We start from the raw sequence: 15,386 nt of genomic DNA, 5'->3' as shown, positions 1-15,386 counted from the left end.
CCTGTTAATAGTAATGCCATCCCTTTACGCAAAAAAGTGAAGATTCATAACCCAGAATAAGATTTACATAATGAAGTTAAACCCAATTGTTGATATTCAAAGAGATGAATGATTAAAAATAGAAATCGCAAACCAAATAGATTTCTTCATCACCACCCCTTTCCTCTTGATTTTATAATCCTGCATGAAAAAGCACGAAAGCATCGCTCTATTTCCGATCACAAGATTTCAGAACGAGGGTGATTTATTCGAAACAGGAAACTAGAATGCGACGTCGGAAGCGAAGCATAAATTATTCGGTCGTCTATAAACAATTCGCACATCTGAAGAATCACTCGATTACACGCTATTTTATTGTCGTTCTGCAGGCATAAAGAACCACGAAACGATCACGGACCTAAATAGGAAACTAGGAAAAGAAAACAACAAATACGTATTTAAAAAAGAGAATACAAAAAGAAGATAAGAGCAATTTAAAATATGATAATATATATCATGGTGTAATTGTCGTTAATGATAAAGAACATCTTTTATTGTGGGTACATCTTATTTATCACAGGCCATTATAAGGATGGCCGAAGCCAACCTCGTAAATTTATCCATGACACTAGTATTTAGATTATCAATTTAGAAATCAGTCTGCGCTTATTTTATGCGCAGGAAAATAAAGTTTCAGTACTAAATGTCCAAATCTTTTAATACTAAATTTCTCAGAATTATGCATAATACTGTATTAAAGATACAGATTTTATATATGTAGGAGCTTTTAATATAATAATTCTCATTCTTTAGCATGTTGCATCACTGATTACGTAATGATATTCACATGATTGTTTCATGCCTAAATTGGCAGTCGACAGTTCGGCAGTGAGTAGGTAAGACGAGCCACTCACATTCATTTAACTTTAAAAAACATATACAATGTTAGTTCAGAAATGTTTTTTCCTTATATTAATTTATATATTGTTTCTTAATATACGTTATTAATACTGGTCGTTACCTTTCATCACACACACACACACACGGATCCAGCCTACCGGTTGGATGCAAGACAAATAGAGAGCCGATGGGGAAACAATTATCATACATAAACTACACCAAAAATTAAGTGGAAATTATTTACAAAATTAAAAACATTTTACCAATTTATAAGTAAAATTACAAGAAGAGTTAAAATCATTACAAGCGAAAGTGTAAAATAAAAAATTCCAGCAAACAGCTAGAATAGAATCCAAACAAAACCAAATCCAATCAACAAAGAACTACATGTAACCCATTAAAACTTATTTTAAAATAATTTAAAAATATATTCCTTTTTAATCTAGTCTTGCCACAGACGGTTGCACATGTCCTAACAAAATTTGAAAGTTTTCCCAATGTTAGCAGACGCATCCTGTAGTTTTTCAAATTTTAGCCAAACCAAATAGATAAGTGGTTACTGGCTAGAACTTAGAGGTGAAATTTTTTAATATCTGAAAAAATGATCAACTCACTGACCGACCCACAGAAGCACACTGACATAATAAGGAAATACAAATAGAAAAGAATTAAAATTTATTATAGATTTTTCTAAACAAGGAACCAAACTCCTTACCCTCTTACTGGATTCCGTATCATATTTATCCCAATCTTCCTGCCATTCTTATTGTAACATTCTACTTATTTTTTATTATACACTAGAATGGGGAACAGAGATTTCTATTCTATCTACCTCTGTAGTTGCTAGCTTCGTGTGATGAGCTTGGCGTTCGCTGTCCATATCGCCAACATGAACTTGGGTATTAACAATATATTATAGTCTGTATTTTCTGTAGGCGGTTCAAGGTCACATTTTCTACCGCGTTACTGGTACCAGACAACCAGTAACGAGATAGAAAATGTGACCTTGAACCACCTACAGAAAATACGCAGACTATAGTATCTTTCAAATAACGCCAATACCTCAATTTGATTCTGAAAAATTCAGATGCAACAATACCAGAAACACGATAGTTAAAATAAGAGGGACAAAATAGAAAACTGCATTCGCAAAATTTTCTATCTTATCAAATGTTTAAACACCTACACTCAAAGATTTTATTTTATTTAAAATCAATACTATAAAGGTAGCGCCAAATTTGGAAATTTGGCGAATATAAAAGGTCAATTTTTTTCAAGGCATGGTATATTAAAATATTTTTTAATTGAGATTGGCTTAAGAAAAGTGATTCATTTAGTTTATTAATTTATTTATTAATTCATTCATCAATAAAATAACTAAGTAAAAATCAAAATGCTACATTTTATGCGAGATAAGGAAGTGAAGCATCTAGGTTTCTGTCTTACTGAAAAATTTCTCAGAACTTGAGAAAAACTACAAAACTTCATACAACGACTGATGAATTTGGTGATAAATATACTTCCCATGTCCTAGAAAGCGTTAAATAATTAAAACGAAGTGCGTGGGAGACAAAAATGAACTTGCACATGGGTAGATTAAACCACTGAAGTTACCAAAAATGTTTTCAATATATACAAAGAAAATTAATTAAAATTATAAGCTTTTTCTTAAACCTAAAACTATTTTAAAAAATAAATAGAAAGGAGGTTCATTCCTTTAGTCCGAAATAAAATGATAAATAGAGACATTTTCGCAAAGCTGAAAATTTAAATAAAAAAAATACTAAAATAAATCTTTAACATATCATTAAGTTAAAACATATCAATTTGTTAAAACGAAGAATTTTGCTTCATTGGTTCATTTATAACCAAATATTAAAAGAAGGTCTCATTATGTGTACTCCATTGAACCTAAAATTGGCCAACTCCACCAACAGTTTTATATCCCCTTCACCACTTCGCACAAAGGAATAAAGAGATGTGCAACTAAATGAAATAATTCGTAACAATGTAGAGTAATGATGATGATGTGTCCGCGTTACCACGGAAAGGGGGTGCAGTAGCTTCTGAAGGTAAAGAGCCCTGAGCACCCGAGGGCAAAAGTCTGACTTCTAGCTCATATGAAGATGAAACACACATTCGCTTGCACAACCCCTTTTTACAGGGGGGCACATTCACACACCTCACAGATAGAACACAGATGAAGAACAGCCATGCCCGAACCGGGATTCGAACCCGGGAAGCCCAGATCAAGGGGAAGATGCGCTACCCCTATGCCAGTACGCCGGCAATGTACAGTAATAATTTAATTTAGTGAATATTCAATAAGAAGTTTGGTTAAAAAGAAATAGAATACAAGAAGAATACTTAAGAATATACAATAAAAAGAAAACTTATTAACTGCTTTTACAAGATCAAGTTTCAACTATCTTATCATTAAAGTTACCAATAGATCATCCCCCATTACTCATATAAAAGACAAAAAATCTATTTACTTTTCTATTCCAAATTGTGGAAACACAGTTCTTAGCGATCTAACAAGAGGCAGCACGCAGAAAGTACAGTTTCTCTACCAACATCCATACATAAAAACATTGAAATTTTCATTCGAAATCCTCTATGCATTTGATAGTATAATCAGATTATCTAAGAAATTAAGGGACTCTTCACGCATTATTTATAAATGATAAGATCATCAACTGCTTGAGTGTAAACAGCCACTGGACTTAGATAAGAAAGGAATGTGGTTAAGTCACACAGTGGCTACAAGGCAATGACTTGCCAAGAATCTATTTCAGTTCAGAAGATTATGGAAATCCTGCGCCATAATTTGAAATCAGATTGCTTTGTCCGTTTTCAGGAAACCGGAGTTGTTGATACTATTATGCCAACTTTTCATCTTCGGATGTTCAATCGAATTTAAAGCTTGGGTGTAGTCCCCTCGAAACTTTCTCGTATATTCTCCATTACAAGTGTCATCCCCTTTTTTTAGAACAAAAATTGTAGACTTTGAGCAAAATTGTGATTGACATGAGTGCTCAGATTTTTATTTTGAGAGTTCCGCAAGCGATGTTTTGTGCTTCATTACATAGGGAAGAAACGGAGAAGCATTTTGGACGCCTTTTTGTCGACCGATTGAAATCAAAATTTGTAGACTTTGGTTAATAGAACAATTTTAATCACAAGATCATGTTAAATTTCAATTATTTTCATCGATGCGTTTGAGTTATCGCATTTACCAGCAATAGAGGAATAGACCGACAAACAATCAATCCCTTGATTCAAAATTGGATACGGATTCCTACAACAGACGCTAAAAATGTGCACCAGGTTTTATCCATTATATAGTGGTGTGTTGTGGTTTTCTAAGGAACTGCCCGCTTTTAAATACACTATATTTAATCTTCACAAACACAGCTACACTACAAAATTCACAAACACTTATTACTACAGACACACATAGAAAATTAGGTTAATGAATAGTACGGCGGAGGGATTCCACAGCTTCCAGCCGAATGCAGTCGGCATTAGAGCAAGGGTTGCGCATGGGGAAAAAAGTCGACCTCGGGGTGCAGGTCTGCCATTCATCTGGTTGTCTTCTGCAAAATGCCACAAGGGGGCGCTCTCTACTCAAGGAAAAAAGGAGCTGCTACAATTATACTTTTACATTTTGTAATCAGCGGATTCTTAAACACACATTTCTAGGGAATGTGTTTGTTAAAAATTAATATAAAAACCATATACAAAACTTCGCCCTTATACCACAAAATGGGTTGTTTTTTTTTCTTTCCCGGCGTTATCGAGTTTAGAGACAGATATAATATCAAAAATCTATTTTTTCTACTCAATAACGCCTGAAATGTGGAGATTCGTCAAAATCTGAGTCCGAATTTTTTGACGATTGCAGTACTTTTTCTTTGCGTATGAGTTTTTGTATATGGGGGGGGGGATGTTTCTGTTGTACATTTTAACATTTCAAAATCCATCAAAACCTGCATCAAATAAGCAAATATGACAAAATGAAGTTATTTTCTGAAGGGTTTTTTTTTTATATATATAATTAAATCTACATCAATATTTTAAATAATAATGAATACAATTTCACAGATTTCTCTAGCTTTTATTTTGCTCTCTTTCACTATCATTAATTTATGTTTAATTTTATAAGGCTCATTAACTTCATCAATTTAATTTTCAGGTCAAGAATTTTCCCTCAGGAAGACAAAAAATAATAATAAGCTCTAATTTGCTCGAGATTCACGGTGCACTCCATTAGTTTTTTTAAATTTTCATTAAGGAAAGCTTCATTTGCATAAATATTAAAATAAACTATGATTACGAAATTAATCTTAACATTTATTTTTCACAATTCAATTAATTTATGAATTAAAATTTCTTTTCAAACTTATTTTAAAAACCGTAATTTCAGACTCTCAGTCACTTGAAATATAATTTATTTTCACTTAGCACTGCTCATAGGACAATTTAATTTTTTAAAATTATAAAAGGAGGTACTGATATAGGAACTCATGGGTTTTTATATATAAAGCTTTCATATATTAAATTTTTTATAAAAAGCATCAACTCAATTTCTGAAGAGTTCAACTCATCATTAGCAGTTTGCTCAGTAAAGTTCATGACGAGCTGCACGCTTATTTTAAATTCAAGCAGGTAATCGAGAAAAATTGATTTTTTTTTAATTCAGAACATTTTTTTCATACATTTTGTTGACATGATCCAATTCTCAAAGACACACACAAAACCAACCGTTATCTAGCTAAATCACTCATTATATTTCCTCATAATTGAAGAAAGGCTGTTTACAGAACGCACAAAAAGGATATTATTTCAACTTCTTGTTGAAATTTGATTTTTTTTCTCTCGCTTTAAATAATGAAAGAAAAAAAAACATGCTGACGATAACTACAAAATAACGGACTTATAAACAAGAAAATGGTTGTGACACGCAAAACGCTCACTTCTCGCATATTCTTCAATAAATCAAGATAAGCCAACTTTATCTTCGGGGTTTCGCTGAAGGTCATGTCGCAACGCCCCACGAAGAATTCGCAATCATGGGTCACACTACTGATGGCAAACGAAGTTATCTGTTCTGGAAAGAAATGCGAGTATCCGTCTCAAGCCTGTTTGTTAAAACTTATCAATCTTTTCTGCAGGACCCTCCTCATAATGCAAGATTCGGCTTCAAACCCGCCTCCCCTGAATTCCTAAAACGAATCATATTTATTGATTTTAATTTAATAAATATCAAAGTTTTTAATAGCAAATATTATGGCAATATGAAATATAACATGCCACGGCGTACCAATTTCTAAAATAGTTGTTTTCTGTATACAGCTCATTAAATGTTTAAATATTCGCGCATAAAGAAGAAATTTCAAATAAAATGGATTTTAAAAATTGTAAATATATTTAAAGCATTCTTAATACACAGAGTTTGTCGAAGTGGTTGTTAAGTTCGAAAATTAAGTGGGGGGGGGGGAGAAAAAAGACCACACTGACCTGCAAGTGAATTTGAATCCAAGACAAAAATCCTGAGCATAAAGTTCTGAAAAGATTTATTGAATATATGGCCCTTATGAATCAAATGAAGGGCCATATACTCAACATGGCCCTTGGAAATTCCACAAAAATATCTATGCTTCGGTAGGATCCCTTACTTTGCCTGTTTGATAAATGGCCCCCACATTTCTGCACAAATAAACCGTTAAAACTTTTTTTAATATGCACCATTTTCGAAACAGTAGAGAACAATTAGGACAGAATCATTAAATAATCTGAAGAACTTAAGATAGTCATTAAAAGTGCAAGATTTCCATCGCTCATAAAAATTGAATATATTGAGCAGAGTTTGATAATTAAACAGGCAAAGCAAGCACTTGCAGGCAGGCAAAGAGAATGCTTGAAACTTATTTAATATTGTACTTTTACTTAATTATAAAGAACACGCAATAGAATCATTTATTGAAACAAGTATTATTTAAACCAGTTTTAGTTCATTCTAGTAATATACTTAATTACCATTTATAAATTTAACATTATTTTATAATACTAAAAAAATCTGTCGTGGGTTTGTAATTTTAAAACATGCTGGAACCTATTATTAAATATCATTTGTGTTAAAAAAGGTTTAGACTTTTTGCTTTTAATATTTTGTTTAGAAATTACTTTAAAATCTCAACTATGCAATTTTCATACGCGAATGAAAATAAAAATAAAATGATTTGAAATTAAGCATTTTGCTATTTCATTTTGCCAAATTTGCATCTCAGAGCTACTTATACAAAAATTAAATTAAAACGGATAAAAAAATTATTTTGAAAGTTTGAAGACGAAATAAAGTAAGGAGATAGCTTGGATTAGAGATTAAACCTTCGAGGGGCCGTGTCTAAAGGCACCCCTGGAAGGTTTAATTCGGTCCTTATAGAAACTTCCGACTTTTTTTAATTGACTATCCCTTCTGTTATGATGCATACACTGTCAAATATTTTACAAACTAAGTAAATTAACTACTAAGTAATACAAACTAAGTAATTCAAAAAATCTATTTCTTAAATGAACTGAAAAAAAATATTCATATTATTAAAAGCAGACGATTATATGAATAACGATTAAACTATCAACTAAAATAATGTCCTAAAAAATTCGTAGTTAATTAAAGGTATTATTTATAATGCTTACAGAAACATGAAATTTGAAAATATATAATAAATGAATTCAGTGTATGAGTACAACTATTTTATAGGAAAGTAAATTCTTTAAAAGGAATTTCTAAAATGTGAATGACAAACATTGTTAAACTGATGCGAACAATCATGCCAAAATACTTTTAAGAATTTTATCAAAGAATCTCTCTTCTAGCTTTCTGATAAAGATTGTTTAAATATTAGTATAGGAACTATGCTAATATTTACCTTAAAATATTATCAAGAATCTGATTTTATCAATAATAGTATTTTTCATTCAGCTAATGCAATTCCAGTTGAAGCTGAAAATAGTTTAAAATTCCATAGCACCACAAATTATTATGTCAATAATTTCCACCTTCTTAAATGTGCATTTTTTGATAAATGCCCCCCTTCCTATCGTATCTCCTTAATCAAACGTAATACACATTACAGAAATGCAGTAACTTTCATATAGTATAAACAGATTCCTAAAACTAACAAAATCAACGATTTAGAATGCCTTTTTAAAAAAGCAAATTTAGCAACAAAAAAAAAATGTTACAAAATGTATGCAAAAACGATTTTATATATATATATTTAATATATCTTATTGAAATATAAAATATGTTGCAAACAGCTTTGTAACAACAAGTACAAAAACTCTAAGATCTTAATACCTTTTAATAAAGTCGGACTTCGGTAATCCTAGCACTCAAGCTGAACTGTTGCAAATTCGCCCTCATACCATAAGTGTTACATTTTAGTTAATTTTTTTAAAATTCTCTTTATAATTTACACCTCACCAGGAAAATATTTTACTGTATTTCTCCTCTCTCTACTATATAAATATAGGAAATTTTATAATCTCCGTAGTTACAGTTAGTAAAATTATGTGTCTTTAAAATGTATTTTAATGAATTCAAGTGATGAAAAATATAACATCATACACAATGTATTATTGCACTACATAATTATAAATTGTACATCTTTTATAAACAAAAATTATTTTACCCATATTTTTCAGCGAAGGAAAGACATTCATGATTTTTTAAAATTTTTATTTACGTAATAGACTGAACCAATTAAAATTTTCTTTCGGCCATCTCCTTCCTTTATTTGAGTCAATCCTGCCATCTGCTCGGTTGACACTATTTATTTATTTATTTTGTACAATCGGGGCTTCTGTGGGGGTGATTTCTGAACATTATTTATCCAATGACGATTAATGAAATGAAAATAAATATATATTAAGTCCTGACATCATTTACACTAGCTACGCCACTGTTAAGAGAAAAAACAACCGATTCCGGAAAAGACGATTCTAATATTTGCACCAAAAGATTCGAATAAAGTTTAAGATGTCAATGAAGTATAATCCTTCCAGCAGTTTAGTAGACAATTTTCCCACTTATTTAAACCACTAGCAAGTTAATTAATTCTTAAAATATAATTAATAAAACTAATTATAAAATTCAGAAATGCATAAAACAGCCGAAGATTCTATTACAATCATCACAAGTTGCAGAAAATGTTTTCATTGCGCTAATTAGTTTATAATATCCACTAGCTGTGAGCCGACACTCATTTAATATTATTTACAAATAAATAAATTTTAAATGTTTTTTAAATAAAGAATTTGCAAATTAATTACGTCAGATACGGAATCTTAGTATATAAATAGGTAAATGTATTAAATAAACATTCAGAGAATATGAAAAATTACAGAACTATATTCATAGTAATGTGAAAAAAATTACAGGCTTTCTTTAAACGAAGAAATACTTTCAAATCTGATCAAAAGAAACAATAGGAGAAACATTTACATAAGCTTAAACACTTAGTTTTTAAAAAGCTAGCACAAGATCAACGTTAATCCTTACTTTGACTATAGATATTCAACGAGAAACAGGTTTGCCGATAATTTATTTTCTGCGTCTCATTTGTAACGGTTTAATGCATTTAACGATTTATGCCTCGTGATCTAAGGTTTAAAGCTGCAAATCCGACTTGCCAACTTTCAAAAAACCCGCACAATTCGAGAATAATCTAAAACCTTGCTACAAAGCGAGAAATCATCCTTTAAAAACCAGTCCTCGAGTAAGAACAAAGGGGATTTGTCACAAAGTACATCTTTGCAACTCGCCTGGCTCTTCGTCAGCGAAGGCATAGTCGGAATTTTCAATTTTTATGTCACAGTAAATAAATATTTTTAAAAAAATACATAATAAGGAAATTCTGCGTCATTTCTGAAGTTTCAAAATTCGATATATATATATTTTATCATAAACTGAGTACAGACGGTTCTTAATAATGTAGTTCTTAATACACACATTACAGTTTTAAAGGAAAAAAAATTAACAGAATGCTTATCAATTATACAAAATTTTTCAAACATTTTTTGACTCGGACAGTAAATAGTAGTATTAAAAAAATTTCGACAATCAACAAATATTAGGGGCAAACTTCTAAGTAAAAGAAACAACTTTGAAAAAAAATATTCTTTCAATTTAAAAAAAAGAAATACTTTTTCATTCAAATCGACATCACCATTAAATATATAAGCGGTTTGATTACACATGTTATATAAAGACAGAAAAGTCATACCCCATCCAATTGTATGGAACACGTTGCAGGCAACAATATTAACTCAAAGATCTTAATTCGTAAGATTAAATCGAATATGCACAATCACACACAAAAAATGCTAATTAGATTGCGAAACTGCAAGAACAATAATGAAATATATATAAAAGGAATAAGGAATTTCAGGTTTACCTCGTGCTGTGTTCATAGAATGTCATGTCCAACGCGTCAAGAACTTTTTCAAATTCTTTTTCCTCTTGTCTCTTTATTCTTCTTCATCAAAACTTCCTAAAAACCTTCAAAGAAACTCTAAAACTCGTTCTCAGCGGCAAAAACACATTCAATTCTGCAGGTTCATATTATGCAACTATTTTGTAAAGGTAAACAGGAGCACCATATTACATACCACACACTCATAACGTCAACTCGAATGAGGCAAGCCGGCATCGTAAAACTTGCCTTGCCGCCTTTCATACTTCGTAACCCTGCTGAGTTTTGGGGTTACCGAAATTTTTTGTCGAGATTTCGCGCCAAGAAAAGATTTTGACAGATCGTTGTTTTGGCGATTGCTTGGCGTCGGGTTTGACAAGTGCGACGCGTCAGTTCGGATATAGTACGTCATTCGAAAGGAATGAGAAGGGAATTTTCCCTCTCTTTATTTTTTTAGTTTCCTTTCTATTCTTTTGCTCAATAATTACTGTGTTTTCTTCGCTCTGTAATTAAGGTAAGTAGAGCAAAGACCACAAAAAAAAAAAAAATCTAATTTATTTTAAGAAAAATTCTATTGGAGGCCAAATTCTATAGTATAAAGATGCCAATCGCTGATGTAACAAATGCATATTCCTTTTATCAATAAATATCTACATATTCATATTCAAAGCTAAATATACACAAATTTATACTTAAAAAACTTTTTCGATTAGCAAAATAGTACATGAATTGTACGATAAAAAGGAGAAAATTCTATAATTTTCATCGATATATTTACAGCTAGTCGCCTTAGAGCGACCATTTGATTTGCCAAAATTATTGATTGTTGAAAATTTTATTTAAATATTGACTTCTGCAACAAAATATTTTTAAATCTCATAATTTGAGCGACAACAGTTCACACCAGATTAGAAGCCATACGTTGTTATGCTTTTCCTCACTTTTCTATTATTTTTTTTTTTTACATCCAATTACATCATTGTAAAGACCAGTAGTATTTAAAAGCAGGAGCATTTTTTAAAAAATTATTCATCATTTCTTAGTTCTGAAGTTAAACCTTAAATGTAAGAATAACAAAATTTCATACATTATACTGAATACCTATTCAGTATGAAAAAATAAATCAAATCACCAACAATAGGAAAAAAGTCAGGATGAAATGTTTATTGTAATTATGAAATAGAGTTAAATGAGTCTCATTTAACAATTGAATATATCATTGCCAATGAAATATATTGTTCTACTGATCCATCTTTGCCCTCATTTGCTACGCCACTGAATTATAAGACTGCTAAAATCATTAACCTTTCTACAAAAATTTCTTGAGTTGATTAGATGACCTTCAGAACTTCCATATTCAAGACCTTAATCGTGACCTCCGAGAATCGACTTCTCTTAATTTTCGAAAATCGCGGCATTTACATTTTCTAGCTTTATTTCCTAATCTTAACTCATAAGTCAGATTAAAAATCAAAATTTTTCTTACCCGGTTTACGCTGTCTTCTTTTTTTCATTTCGGAATTTCTGTGCAATATTTACAATAACTTTACAGTAATTTGATGTAAAAACTTGTCGAGGATCCGAGAAATTTTTCTTCGAATTGCATAGCGAAGTAAACTGTGCAACTAAGTCTTGTTATTACAACTGCAGAGAAATCCTTCACAAGTGCCGTTTATATACATGCACATACATGTAAATAAATAAACAAAAAATGATTTTGAATAAATTTTTAAAAAAACATTTAACACATTTCTTCATTTGAAAAGCAAGCATAATTATCCTGATTTTGATATTAATTTCGAAATAACTTATAATTATTTGAAATGGATATCTCAACTTTGGATTTTGCCTTAACATTTCTGCTTTTCTGCCTTAATTAATATTTTCATACACGAAATTGCGTACGAGTATCGAACTGTGGTATGCTTTTCGAATTAGCGTTATTTCCACTTTTTTTTCAATAGCAATTTTCCGAGAATTGTTGAAGAACTTTTCTTCGAGCTTTCTGTATTGGCTCAACTGGTGTTTGCGCGTTTACATCAAACGCACCGAGCTTTTAGTATTTTGAAATAAAATGAACGTCTGGCATTTGCTTCTGTTAGCATGGCATGGAGTAAGACTGCGCCAACTTATATGACGTTACAATAACGTGGATTGATTTTATATAATAAAGTGAAAAATGGTAAAGATTTTTTTACTCTCTTATACGAAGAAACAGAAAATATTCTAATCGTCAAAAGATTCGACATCGAGATTTTCACGTTTCAGGTAAAAATCTGTCCGAAAACCATATTTTTGGAATTATGTCTGTCTGCCTGTGAATACGATAACTCAAAAAATTTTTTGAGCTGGATGGATGAAATTTGGTATGTAGTCTTTACACCCAATTTGTAGATTTTTTTTTCTCACATTTCAAATAAAATCCATTCTTTGCATCTGCCCGAATACAAATGAGTACAATAATTACAAAACTGAAAAAGCGAGATGGATGAAATTTGATGTACAAATTTAGAACTGAAACTGAAGATTCGTATAAAGTTCTGAATCCAATCAATCAAAGGATCGACTGTCTACCAGTCTTTACTGTAACATTCCCCGTTTCCCAGTACTGATAAGACATTTGCAGTCAGCTGTGTCGTCGCTGTTACTTACTAAACTCCTCAGGATAGCTAGATGGTGGATCTTTTCACCTGGGTGGTCTCGCATCTGTTCATTAGCGAATACAGTGAAAGACCACATGTGCAATTCCTCCAAAGAGAAAGGGGTGTCAAACATCTGGATGCTAAATGTTTCTCATTGTGAAAGGACTATGATAACTCCGTGTTCCAGAATAGTCAGTTATGAAAGGTGCATCATTAAAAGGACCTTCCCACCACCCACTGGCGCCACTGTGAGAGCATATTGCTGAACCCCGATTGGCCGATGTAAATTAAGAGGCGGAGATTGTCACTAAAATAAAGTGTGGAGATTTTTTTTTTAGAAAGAAAAGAAACGAATTGCAGGCAAACTGTTGGATTACGCCCACGAGTTCGGAGTCCAAGAACCATCTGAGTTTGAAGATAAACCTTCGACTTTGACTGTTGTGTCTCCTACTGCAGGTGCAAATAACTATTTATTTAACCAAGATTAGAACAAGTTGTTCTTTTGTATATATAGGGCTGTAAAATAAAGAATTGTTTGGAAACTCTGCTTCGTTATTTGAACAGTCTTGATCAAGACATTACAATACATTCACATGCAAAGTAAACGCGATTATTAAAAAAGACGACCATTTATGCAAATATAATTTGTTGTGTGATCTTGTTATTAGAATCGTAACTCTGTGTCAAGCTTTAGATTCAGTCAATGTTCAACATGTACAGTTGATTTCTTCATTATATCATAAAACATAAAAGGTTTATGGGCAGGACTTTGAATTCTCTTGGCATACACGGCCTTGTCCAATATCTCCTTTATATATATATATATATATATATGAGGGTAAATGGTATTAATATCTTTAAATTAGAAAATATACGAGGAAATGTCGGGAATTTTTTATTTCATTTAATGTTTATCACACACGCATCACCCCCAAGCACTTGAATTTACCTTGAAATCTCCGCAGTAATAATTTTTTCTGAAGAATAATTTAACAAAATTGCAATAGATTATCCAAATCTTCTCGTAGTTTTCCCAGAATAAGGATAATATATAAAAATTATAAGTTATGATTCGTCTTCCATTTGAAGATAAAGAGCGATTACATTTTCCCCAATTTCATACGGTTTTCCCATTTCTTTTTAATTATTATTTGAAATAAAAAATCTAACAAGATGTTTATACCCAAGAAAATTATTTCAGTAAGAGAATAGGAAACCGATAACTTTTGAATTGAAAAAATATGGTTCGTTAATTGACGCTTTATCATATTGAAACTTTTTAATATCTTGTGAAAGTTGACAGTTTACAAGAAGACTATGTAGAAAGCTCAAATGAATAGTTTTGAAAGTGATTTTATTTTTGTTATTGACCATAATCAATTCAGTTTCTCTAAAGTCTAATCTCTTTTTCTCTTATTTTATCATTTTTATCTCTTAAGGAATAACTTGTATCAAATTTTGTCTTGAACCTGTCGTTATGTTTTCTACATTTAATGTGTTTTGGATTGTTCTTGGATTCTATTATTTTGTGACTTTTATTATCATATTCCAGGGAGATACCTTCTTGTTCTTTGCAATGTGTCCAAATTTTGTCCATTTAACGCCATATAACTTTAATATATTCCTTAAAATTATAGTGTCTCCAAAAATATATCAATCTTATTTTTTTTAAGATGTTTTTTAAAAGCTATTGAATACATTCATATTATCCAATTTTTCCCTGGCTGATTTTGAAAGAGCCTTTAACTATCAGAAAACTTTCCTCCAATTCTTCATTTCATAATTTCAACTTTTTTCAATATTTCTTTTTACTTGAGATGTTCATCTACATTGTATATAACTATACTGTGAGTTTTAATTTTGGTTTATAAATACATTATTTTATTTTTAGTTCATCTTTGTTTTTTTTAAACTCAGCAATCAATTCAAAAATATCCTCTGTAGTTGGTGAATTAATTAAAATTCTGCCATTTTTTTTATTTCCTAGTTGCTTTCTAAGACTGTGTATCTGTAGGATATATTAAAATACTATATTTTTTCTTTGAAATTTTATTTTGATCTAGTTTATAATATTTCCTTGAACTGTTTAAGTTCGGCATAAATTAAATGTTTATTTTCATTTACTCTCTCTGATCATTGGATTTAATGCACCTGTAAAACCCTTCAAAGGCGTAGACTGAAATTTTTACCATAGTTTGTTTACATTTGATTGTTGCCATTCGAGAATAAATATAAGAGAGATATTTGTGATATGTACATTAGATTTTATGTATACGTAGATTGAGCTTGATGGATAAAATTTGATTCATAATTTTTAAAATGTAGATCCGTAATCAAATTTTCCGTAGATTTTATGTATACGTAGATTGAGCTTGATCGATAA

At 30.8% G+C, this 15,386-nt stretch overlaps 1 protein-coding gene across 1 annotated transcript in view; it reads right to left on the bottom strand.

Moving 5' to 3' along the window:
- The window catches only part of LOC129968933 (beta-1,3-galactosyltransferase 5-like), a 128,411-nt gene extending 117,824 nt beyond the window's left edge, over positions 1 to 10,587 (bottom strand). Inside the window, exon 1 of the mRNA XM_056083291.1 lies at positions 10,344 to 10,587. The gene's annotated coding sequence lies outside the window, so the exon portion shown is untranslated. The remainder of the gene's footprint in view (positions 1 to 10,343) is intronic.
- Between the last annotated feature and the right edge of the window lie 4,799 nt (positions 10,588 to 15,386).

The sequence above is a fragment of the Argiope bruennichi genome, chromosome 5, assembly GCF_947563725.1.
Source record: "Argiope bruennichi chromosome 5, qqArgBrue1.1, whole genome shotgun sequence".
Taxonomy (NCBI): Eukaryota; Metazoa; Arthropoda; class Arachnida; order Araneae; family Araneidae; genus Argiope; species Argiope bruennichi.
The sequence above is the reverse complement of the archived record's forward strand: the minus strand, read 5'-3'. Positions and strand labels throughout refer to the sequence as shown.